Here is a 12549-nt window from a genome sequence, read left to right as displayed (position 1 = left end):
TTAAGCTACTGGGGTTCCTAAAGAGAGTAACCAACCCCTTTAAAAAACCGGAAACTGTCATATATCTATATATGAGTTTGATTCGCAGTAATCTTGAGTATGCCTCATGCGTATGGAGTCCGCAATATCAAAATCATATAAATTCAATAGAATCTGTTCAAAAAAAGTTCTTAAAGTACCTTTTGTATAAGTTCCAAATTTCTAACTAAATTACGAGCAAGTTCTAACTCTTTTTAATTTTAATTCTCTGATAAAACGCCGCGTTGTTTTCGATATAAAATTTCTGTATAAAATATTAAACTACAAAGTAGATACTTACCTCCTAAATAAACACAAATAAATGCGGAATTGAGAACACTCAGACATCGGTAAATATTTAAACTACCTTTATTTTCAAATAATGTTACATACCACACACCTATGGCCCGCATGTGTCGGGAATATAATATATACTGCCGAAACAATAAAATTGTCAGTTTTCATGATACTCTCTCAGCTTTTGCGAATAATTTCTTAGGAATAAATCTTATTCAATAAGTTCTCAAGTACAACTTATTTTTTATTGCATTGTATCCTGAATAAAAAAATATGTATTACAACTTAATATATAAATAAATTTTGTGTAATTCTATAATTGAAGATATATATGCATGTATCGACGAATGCTTTCAAATTGTATGTTTTCTAGTATGTATCTTTGTTGAATTCCCTATTAAAATAAAATAAATAAATAAAATTATTTAGCAAGTGTGTGACATCGATCATGGACTATGAACCCCACAGATATATTAATTAGTCTGTACAAAGATATATATTTTTGAAAAAAAATCTCCTTACGCTATTTATATGTCCAGTTAATTTGATATTATTTATTATATATACGGTCTTGGGAAGATGGGATTATAACAGTTGCGGGAAGAAACATAATGTACCAGAAACTGAATAAAAGAACATAAAACTATTTAGTAAACAAAAATAACGGCAATAAAACAATGGCATACTTAACATTCATACAAAAACGATCAACATATAAGACTTCGAGCTAACCCATGCCAATCTATCTTTATCGCATACTGTGTTAATGGCAAAGAGATCTACGAAACGCTGGAAGATCTTTCCCAAACATTTCAGGTTGTATGACGAATTGCCTAATTTACACATTCTGGACATTGGGGCATAAAAACAAAAGTTGCTTTAAAAAGATTTGAAACAAATCAGATTTTCAGGTGGCCTCCGTGGTGTAGTGGTCAAGACGCTTGACTCACACACGGAAGGTTCCGGGTTCGATTCCCGGTGAGAACACAAAAATTCAATGTGATTTTTTTTAAGCCTGGGTGTTTTGTAATGTAATTCACCACTGTAATTGGGCCTCCTAGCCTGTTGTGGTGCAAAAAAGTCAAGTTTGACTTCTGGTGACCCAGTTGGGATTATGAAGAGCAATTGATTGCAACATATAAAAAAATAAATAACCTCATCGTCAAATTTATCTTGGGAATTAATTGAATTGAATTGAATTAAATTTTAATCTTAATGGATATGGAGAACTAGAATCCCAACCGCCCCTGCACTCTGGAGCTGCAAGGCGTGTTGAGATGATTATTGTACCGCGCCCTTATGCGGTGATTTATGCAAAAATAGCGCTATATAAATTATTCTAAATTAAAAAAAATACAGTGCTGAGTTGCGCAGTCTGTAATTTTTATTCATAGAGTCTTTATTTAATAAAATACACATTATTACAATATTAATACATTATTTAAAGAAAACAAAGAAATGAAATCATATTTTGTTCCGATACACTATTAAATAATAGTTTGTCATCGGGTGTTCAGACATCAGTTTTAATTAAGAATCAAATGAAAGAGTACAGACATAATATTGTACAGAGATAAAATAATTAACATATATTATTTTGTTTCTGATGCTTTGAAAAATAAAACACATTAATAAGAAGATAAAAAAGAAAAGATTCAACAAAACTGTATAAAATTGACAAAAATATATTTTTTTAAAGTAGATAATAGAGATAAATAAAATAATTAAAATTAAAGAATAGCCATTTACTTAAAACAAAATACAAAATAAATCAAAGTAAATCGATTTCAATTCATATCTACAGAAAAAAAACCTACTAAAATTAATGTCTAAAATATGTAAATAAAATAAGAAAGAAAGAAAAAAAAAAGATAAAAAAGAAAATAATAAAAATGTAATTAATGAGAGAAAAAAAAAACTGAGTTTTAGAATATTTTAAGTACATAATAAATTAGTATTATTAACCACTTTCGTAATAAAAACATAATTTTATTTTTATGACAGGTTTTCAAGTCAAGTGGCAACATATAAAATACTTTAATTATATAAACAAAATAAAAATACTTGGTACACCTTCATGTTCCTAGAACCAGTTAGCATTAATATTCTTGGCATATAATCCTCTCAGGTCAATGAAGGCGTTACACCATACCACACCTTGACGCCTTGCTTTACCGCTGAGACAAAGGATCTTACAGCAGCTAAAACATGGCGATTCTGTGAAAATATCACTTCCAACCAACCCAACCGCACGAACTAGCGATAAATTACTGCTAAAATTACCCGGCCAATTTCCGAGGCGAGCATACAACACGAAAATGCCAGCAACAACAATTACTGTTTAGATGAATTATTTATAAAGCGCCATTTTATAAAACTCACCTCAAGGGCTCCACAGAGCGCATGGATGGTTGAGATTCTAGACACCCAATTCCAATATTTTTTTAACAAGTAAAAAAATTGCGATTGTAACGGGTATATTTTTTCCGTGCGACGAGATAAATTTTCTTCACTGGTTTAAAATAAGCATAATTTGTAATTATCCGAATACGGCACGTATTACGTTACCGCGCCATACCTGTACGTAATGCCTTATTCCCGTATTCCGAAACAAAATTTCTCAATTTTTAAATTGCTTTTATTTTGATAACTATAATGTACTAAATCAACAGTTCACATCACTGGGGAAAATTTATATTGACTGTTTTCACAATTTTAGTTTCTATACATTCTTATTTTCTGTATGCCATGTATGTAAAATGAATTGGGTTGTGGCCCTGTGGCTAGTGTCTCTGACTCACGGACTAAAGGTCCGTGGTTCGAATCCTACTCTACCCCAACTTGATTACCATTTTTTATTACCATTTTTTAATAGTGAGTTATTTACAACTCGTTGAAAATGGCCCTCAAAATTAAATATTTGGGTAAATCATAAGAGCGCAAATATTTATTTTACAATTAAAAAAAAAAAGCCGTTATTTTCTTATAAAAATAAATAATTAAAACTTAATTGAGGAAAGTACATTCTTATCTTATATGCAGAGATAGACCGGATCTTGTCTTCGAACCGGATTTTATTTGTCCTAGCTTTAATTTTATTTAGTTATATTTTATTTTGTTGGTCCTTGTATTTATTATAAGAAATTTAATTTACCTATAAACCTTAGATCTTAGACCTTACACCTTAGACCTTAGACCTTAGACCTTAGACCTTAGACCTTAGACCTTAGACCTTAGACCTTAGACCTTAGACCTTAGACCTTAGACCTTAGACCTTAGACCTTAGACCTTAGACCTTAGACCTTAGACCTTAGACCTTAGACCTTAGACCTTAGACCTTAGACCTTAGACCTTAGACCTTAGACCTTAGACCTTAGACCTTAGACCTTAGACCTTAGACCTTAGACCTTAGACCTTAGACCTTAGACCTTAGACCTTAGACCTTAGACCTTAGACCTTAGACCTTAGACCTTAGACCTTAGACCTTAGACCTTAGACCTTAGACCTTAGACCTTAGACCTTAGACCTTAGACCTTAGACCTTAGACCTAAGACCTTAGACCTTAGACCTTAGACCTTAGACCTTAGACCTTAGACCTTAGACCTTAGACCTTAGACCTTAGACCTTAGACCTTAGACCTTAGACCTTAGACCTTAGACCTTAGACCTTTTTGCCATTGCCATTGCCATTTTAGGCGGAGTTACGGATTGTAACCTAGTGGAAAAAAAACGCCTCAGATAGGATTGCGAGCTATTGAAAAACAAAATCCTGATTTTATTATTTGATTTATTATGGGAATGATAAAATTCCCTGCAAAGTTTGTATTCTTTTGAAAATACATACGGTATAAAAGGGTTAAATCATATTACTTCTACGATGATTCTACTGTTTTTTTTATTCGACAGCAGTTATTAGGATATTGCTGGGTCTGTAAATTATTAAAGATTGGGTTCAGCGGCGCCCAACCATAAATTTCGACCAAAAATAATTAAATCCAATTAGCAAATCCGAAAGAGTCCCAATTAAATAATATTCCTTAAATCTTTTTGGTAGTGATAGATTTTAATGTTATTTATATAGATAGTGTAACGAACTGTGCTTTATGCGTATTTTCTATATTATGTTTTCTTACTATTTCGGATCTTCGGATGTAACTTTGTATGATATAATATTATGTATTGTAACAAAAATGTTTTGAATAATATCTACTATGTGTATTATACGTTTTATTAATAATATTTAAAAAAAATAGATATTAGAGTTATTTGAGTGTCATTAAATAATAATATTTACTCTTGTGTGGCTGTGATGTCACACTAGTCGACATACGATACAAGACTTGATATATCTCTCTTATTTTTTAAATAATTATGTATTTTTATCATCTTCAAATTGACATTTTTACACCGGGTTTGCAAAGTAAAATTTGTATAACTATGCTGGATTTTAATACAAAAAAATATTTAACTATGCTACCCGAAGAATGTTGTCCGCAAATACAGAAAGACATCTGTATTAGAGAGAGCACGAAGATAGAACACATAACAAGGAAGACAGAGACGGTGTTCTGTAGCCACCGTAACCCGTGTATGAAACTAGAAACAGATTCAGCCGGTTGTTGACAGTGATGGGGGACGCGCCATAACACGTTTATTTAAAAAAATAATAGAAACATATTTTTTTAACTGTATATAAAAGTAACATAAAAAAAACAGGCCAATAATATTGATCGATGATGTTTGTGTATAGAATTATAAACTTTAAAAAAAAAAGAATTTTGGGAAAAAAATATCAAAGCCAAAATAAAAATGATCACAATACCAGAGAAAATGCAGAAATCAGACTCCCATTTAGAAGAAAGGCAAAGTAACAACATTCTGTTTTATTTTATTTTAATTTAAATGTTTTATATACCTACGTCTATTTTTTAAAATATATATGCACTTTTGGCTTAAATTAATATTATTATAATCCCACAGCAAGCACAATAGGGTGCCTCTTTTTTGGTGTGGTACTTCGTTTCTTTTTTTGTTTCTGTACTTTTGCTTTATTATGTATTTATTTTCGTTAACATATTGTCACTTTATTTTTTAATTAATAAATAAAAAATAAATATATGAATAAGGCAGTAAAAAAATGTTATAAAATGGGAAAAACATCAGTGAAGAATATAAATAAATTCAAACAGAAGCTTAAGAAATAAGTTTAAAATAACTTATAATTGTTATTATTACAGCACACATAAGAATATGTTTTATGTGTGCCCTATTTGAGGATAAAAAATATCAAACGTTTTATATAATTATACTTTTACATTGTTAGTATTCTTTTTTATACAGAATAATGTCCCGTGCCGAGGGAAACATTTGACAAAATGTGAAACATGCCTTAAATGAGCTATTTAACAAAGTTAACATAATAATAACAAAACAAAAAACGTAATTAATCCAATTAACCTAATTATCACTAACATAATAAACAATATAAACTAAAATAATCATAAAAACATTTCATAAACAGTACACACATTTTACCTATTTGGCTTGATCCACTCATCGATCCGCGTGCAACCCACCTCCACTATCCATTTCTTAATAACAATTTTATATTGTAAAAACAAACTTATTGTCCTTATGGATAATGGAAGTAGATTGTACACTTTAAGTAGTAGGCCAATTCTCTTTCACCGAAAGTTGTACTTATTTTTTTATTTTTTTGCAGCATCAGGGTGGAGTATCTAGTAACTCTTGTATTTTTAACGGAAGGTAGATAATAATGTTTACGTGCGTATAGTAACAGAGCTTTTACATAATGTTATTTTATAGATTTTACATTGAGATTTTCAAATATACAAAGGGAGCTAGTTCTGATTGGGACTCTTAAGATAGTCTTTATTAAAGCTTTTTGTGCAATTATTATTTCCTTGATCAGTGTGTCATTTGCACATCCTCATCCAATTATCCCATATCTGATTTGAGTTACTGCGTAATATTACAAGTTCTTTTAAACTTATTATATTTTATTAGTTACCTAAAGTTAAATTTATGTACTTTACCACTGTGAAATATTGATAACGTGTCTTTAATTATTATTTTGACTTTTTTTAATACTAAGGAAAGAAAGGTTTTTAACCAATGGTATTTTTTGTTAAACCTAGATTTAATGGTTCGCTATAAGGAGTTGCCGAACTTAATAAGGGTTAAGTTTATGGGAAAGACCGAAGTATATACCTAGACCCATCTGTCTAAAAAACTAGTAGATACATTCTGAAATGATAATTATTTTAATATTATCTAAAAACACTCCACGTTAAAATCTGAACTTCGAGTTTTTTATTGCATAAATAATTGAAAATATAAAAAAAACAGTATATGGGATATGAGTTTATGTGTAAGCTTATTATGTAAACCCCGCGTATCCCATGCCAAAACTGCCGACTCTTCTGTGTTCTTCCGCATCAGGTTTGTGTCTTGTGGAAATATTACATTTAAGTTTTTAAATGAAAATTCTTGATGGAATATCATTGTAATTTATTGTAGAAATAATAAACGAGTGATACTTTAATCCCGCACACGGCAACTCTGAAACGGATGTACAAAAAATTGTCTCGAAAGATGTCGTGAAAGCGATGAAACCAGTCACTGGATATACCAAATTTGTGGATGAAAATATCACTCGTCTATTATTTCTATAATAAATTACAATGAACTTCCATCAAATATTTTCTGGGTTCACTAAAATGTTTTGGGTAACGCAAACACAGCAACCCTGAAACGACTGCACAAAAAATTGCCTAGAATATGTCGCAAAAGCGATGCAACCGGTCACTGCATATTCCAAAGTTGTGGATTAAAGTATCCCTCGAATTTTATTTATACAATTAAAAGGGATATATCAAGTTTTTTAAAGTAATAAGAGTCTATAAAGTACTGTCTAGTAAAAAATATTTTTTACTACGGATGATATAATAAAAAATAAAAATTCGTACTCGTTCGTAATAAACGTTGTCTTGTATCCATTTTCGCAGCGCGCACATGTAAACTATGGCCGAATGTTCGTATTGTCCCAGCGCCAGCGCCTGTTCTGCGCGGCCGAGGCTGTTCACGGAGCTAGGACACTACAATAAGCCCGCCAATGTACAAATAAAATTATGTACAAAAAGTCAAATAAAATAAAATTATAAAAAAATATTCCTATATATTGTATTGTCCTTGTGTAAACCTAGATTTTCATATGTTAAAATATCTATCTAACACACATATCTGTTTCGTGTTGTGAAAAATTTACAATTTTTGCTTCCTTTTAAATTTGTTTTCCGGTACCTACCCACACACACTATAAATTCAAATGTAATCGAATGTTACATGTTGTCAATCCGCCCGCTAGGTGGTGCCGTTCCATTTCAAATTCAAATAGAGCCAATCAAACTCCACTCTCGCTATTCGCCGTAATCTCCGGCCAGTCTTGCGTCGACTTCTGCGCGGGCCGGCCGTGTAAATTGCGCATGCGCCGAACAAGTTTTCCCGCTCGATCGCTCGATTTTACTTTCTTTTCACGAACGTTTTCTGTGATTTTACCGAATTTTTCCATTTGTGGACCGCGTAAAGATAACGCAGGCGATAATCACCATTGTTCTGGTTTTTCGTCGCCGGATTTGTGATCGTCCGTTATAAATTCACTTTCATTTGGTGTGTGTGAAAGAAAATAGTCTGGATTTTGTATGGGTAAACAGGTGAGCGTGCCGCAGAACCATTTTCCAGGTGAATATATTTTTTAATTGGTTTTATTTTGCGTTTGTAATGTCTTCTGTTAGGAATGCAGTTACGAAAGTTGACGCCGATTGTGAAATAATTTTGCTAACACATGCTTTTGCCTGCCCGCCATTTTATTACATTTCATAAACAATCAAAGAAATTTTCGTAACAACGAATTTAAAAGTCGAACCTTTTTATTTTTTGACATAAAATAACACTAAATATGTAGGTACCTGTATACTCATCTGATACCTAATTTAAAAGTAATATAAAAAATAATGCACTCTCATGAAGACGATATTATTGAAGTAATATAACTATTTATTTTCTTTTTATCTGCCGACTGGTTTCGGAACATGACAGTTCCTTTATTATCTTTCATTGCAATACCTATAATAACCTTCGTATTAATTTCTGAGAAACGATAGTCTGGAAAAATGATGCAAAGACACAGTAATCCTCGAACAGGCAGAGTTTTAAGTATTTTGTACAAGAAAACATTATCACTTCTTTGTTCCTAAATCTCAGCTGGTACAATTCTCTTAACTATAGAGTACTGTAGACCCTTTATATATTATTATTGATATTATTTATATTACATTTATTATTATTTATATACTATTAAGCGTGTTGTCCAGTCTGTGACCAGTTTTGTTATTGAAATATACGTTTTTGTAATGATTTAAAATTTTTATTTTTGCTTTTATTTAATAATGCACTTAAATGCTTCCACTTTCCATTATGTTGTATTCCAATTTAACACAAAGTTCTTGGACTCATAGAATTAGGGATACGTTATTTTTTTTGTAACATGTGTGTATTTCTATGAATAAAAAAATATTAATATACCTATATCCTATAGCATACATTGGCAAGAAAAGAGTTAACATGTTTCATTTACATTTAGATATTAAATTATTTTATTAGTCTTACGTTTCGAGGAGTGTTCTTACGTTGACATCACATAATTCATTTTAAGAATATTTATATGTCAAATATGTTAAAATCGAAGCTAAACTGGCAGTGCACAACGGAGTTTTAGTCCCAACACTTATGTATGGAAGTGAAACATGAAACTGGCAGAGGAAGGATGAAAGCCGAGTGAACGCGGTTGAAATGCGATCTCTTAGACGAATGTGTGAGAAATCAATGTATGACAGGGTTACGAATGATGAAATCAGGCGAGAGTGTAAATCTGAGACAAGTATAATTGATAAGATTAAGAAAGGGTCTCTGAGATGGTTTGGTCACGTAGAACGAATGGAAGACGAGAGAATGGTAAAACAAGTATATATGGCAAAAATGAACGGCAACGTTAGACGAGGACGACCAAGGAAGACGTGGCATGATCAGATAAACCAAAATCTTAAGTCTGGTCATGTCAAAAGCAGACAGAACCGAAGGGCATGTATGACAAGATGTATGAATGTGGAAGAGGCTAGGATTGTATGCCAGGATAGACGTGTGTGGCGGTCCATTCTCTCTGCCTACCCCTACGGGGAAATGGCGTGATGGTAGTAGTAGTAGTAGTAGAATATTTATAAATTATATTTTCTTTAATCTGTACGAAGCTACATTCCTCCAGTAAAGGCATAAGTTTAAACTATTTTGAAAAAAATAGCGGCCTCCGTGGTGTAGTGGTTAAGGCGCTTAACTCGAAATGGAAAATTCCGTGTTAGATTCCCGGTGGGAACAAAATTTTTAATGTGATTCCTGGGTCTTTTGCGCTGTAATTCAACACTGTAATTGGGCCTTTTGGCCTGGTGTGGCGCAAAAATACTTTTTATAACTTAAAAATCAACAAACAGAATAATCAACTGCTCCACAAGTGTATAGTTTATGTTAGGTTTTTGTTCTTTCATTGTGCGTTTTGTAATATAAATAATAAAGATGTACATAAATTAATTATAAACATAAATACGTAGTGTTAAAAACTGTCTGAATATTTTGTTGGTTATCTCTGTTTATTCAGTTAGTCTTCTTTGTTTATTATCAAATGTAAAAATATTTTTTAAAAAGTATCATCATTGTTAAGTGTCCTCGGCACGGGTAATTCCAGTGAGGTCACATTATTTTTATTATTAATTATAGTTTGTAAGAAAAAAAATATGAATAAATAAAATAAATTTAAGAAAAGTAGTGATTGTCACATAGCATGTAAAATGATCGCTTACACAAGTCAATCAATCACAGGTCGTATTTTTTATAAATTCCTTCCGTATTTCATATCAAATGTTCCTCCATTTTTTATATCGCAATAATTATTTAATAAAAAATATTAAAAAATCCATTCAAATATTCAAATTTATTATTTTCAAAATATTGAATTTAAAGTTTTCAAAAAAAATCTAGATTTTGTTTTTATTGCAATTTAGGAGTTTAGTTTCTGTTACCTATCTATGCAGTTCGATTTTGTAATATTAAATGCATATCCGCGTATTCTGCAATACTCACTGAACAAAGATAATCGTCCGTAGTCTGAACTGGTTAAGAGTTTGGATTAAGGTTAGTATTTATTTAGGTACAACTTACAAACAACTTTACTGTCGCAGTCGATGCTTTTACTACACAAATAAACCAGCAGTTTTTTTAAAATTAATAATAACATTTAAATGTTAGTAAATATTTGTAAATAATTACTTGCTGACTTTTCTATGTCTACCGATATCGATATGTACCTGTCTCTTCATCGGGACATTATTTACACTAACATGCGAATCCCACTATACACATTAATCCTTGTAGTTGCGCAAAAATATGAAACCAACGCACTGGTGGACACATTCTATTAAAAGCTTATGCCGCAGAAAAATCAATGAAAGCTTTTTGTTAAACGAAAAGCGAGGCAATTCAGTAGTTTTATTTTATTTTTTATTTGTAATAGAATATCCAATTTAAATTCATTTAAAAAACAAAATTATGTATCTTAATTATCATCACTGTGTTTAAAGTTTTGTAATTTTGAAATTACTCCGCCCGTGACGTCACTAGTTATCGTCAGTGTCGAATTGTGTTCGAACGAAATTTTTTATTGAAATGAATACAACACACATAGATCACAATAGCTTAACTAAAATAAGGTATCATAAAAATCTTCTTAAATCAACAACTAGTTATGACAGATATATTTGTTCGGGTAGCAGCAGAAAGTCGCAAATTTGGGTTGAAAATAAACAGAACTAAAACGAAGCTGATGATTGTTGACAGAGCCAATATGCTACAACCATCATTTAGACCCCAGGACCTTGAAAAAGTGCAAGATTTTGTTTATTTAGGCTCATCCATCTCTGCGGGCGGTGCATGCGCTCTAGAAAATAAAAGACGCATCCTAATAGCAAAAATGCCATGACTCGACTGACCAAAATTTGGCAAGATCGGGGCATCTCGAAAAAAACTAAATTATTCATAATGCTTACGCTTGAGTTCCCAATGTTCTTGTATGGTGCAGAAACGTGGACAATAAAAGCACGTGAGTAGGAGAGAATAGATGCCTTCGAGATGTGGTGTTGGCGTCGAATGCTGAGAATACCATGGACAGTCTGAAGAAGAAATGTCTCTTTACTGGAATAACTTAACATAAAAGTTCGCCTATCGGCCATATGCTGTAGTTCTTCGGTCACACAGCTAGACGTGACCCAGAAAATCTGGAGAAAATAATAATCACGGGCAGTGTGTCAGGACGAAGAAGCAGAAGCAGAGCTGCAGCTCGATGGATCGACCGGGTGAAAACAACCTCACGGGCGACTTTATATGAGGCTGTGGAGAGGGCGCAGAGCCGCGAAAAGTGGAGACGCTTTGTCAATGGAATGGCTGGTGAGAGTACCAATGATCACGACCTTCAGAACTCAGGAACGACAGAGAAGAAGAATCAGAAGTTAAGGGTAAAATCGGCTACCGACTAGAAGGCTAATTAGTAGGCAAGTTAGATGCTAGCTATGCGTTCTCTAACCCCCAGAGGGCGTTCAGAATCACACTGCCGGTATCGAATCTTGAATGGAAGCCCTAATGGTCATGCAGTAAGGAAGTTCAGTGTCTTTTTAAAATTTTTGTATTTGTCAATAGACTATTAAACTAAGCCAAAAATTTTATTTTTTATTTTTACATATTGTATTATCAGCGCTATGATTTTTAAAAAAAATCTTATTAACTCCGCATGTGACGTCAGATGTTCTTCTCTGTCAGTTCTTCCGATTGGTTCGTTTAAAGTAAGCAAACTGGATATCCTTTACAGCTCTGTATTATGGTCGGTTCATGTGAACCAGTGACGTCGTTCAAAGTAGTGCGTTTTTATTGAAACATTTTTTTTTTCGTACATTGTCAAGAAACTTCGCTTTATAATTTAATGATCTATTTTTTACCGCGCGCAAGAAAATATCTTTTGTATCCAATTTCCCGTAGGGCTGAAATTCCTCATTATTTGTGTCAACTGTCTACGTAATATTATTATCAAAGCTTTTTCTTTGAATGAGGACGCATCATT

At 32.2% G+C, this 12549-nt stretch overlaps 1 protein-coding gene across 2 annotated transcripts in view; it reads left to right on the top strand.

The window, feature by feature from the left end:
- The first annotated feature begins 7775 nt into the window (after positions 1-7775).
- Positions 7776-12549, top strand: part of LOC148280105 (alpha-N-acetylgalactosaminidase) — a 164716-nt gene continuing 159942 nt past the window's right edge. For both annotated transcript variants that reach the window (XM_088228926.1, XM_088228925.1), the window contains exon 1: positions 7776-8075. The gene's annotated coding sequence lies outside the window, so the exon portion shown is untranslated. The remainder of the gene's footprint in view (positions 8076-12549) is intronic.

This window comes from Micrasema longulum, unplaced genomic scaffold, assembly GCF_059751315.1.
Source record: "Micrasema longulum isolate JH-2025_06_02 unplaced genomic scaffold, ASM5975131v1 h1tg000615l, whole genome shotgun sequence".
NCBI lineage: Eukaryota > Metazoa > Arthropoda > Insecta > Trichoptera > Brachycentridae > Micrasema > Micrasema longulum.
The sequence above is the reverse complement of the archived record's forward strand: the minus strand, read 5'-3'. Positions and strand labels throughout refer to the sequence as shown.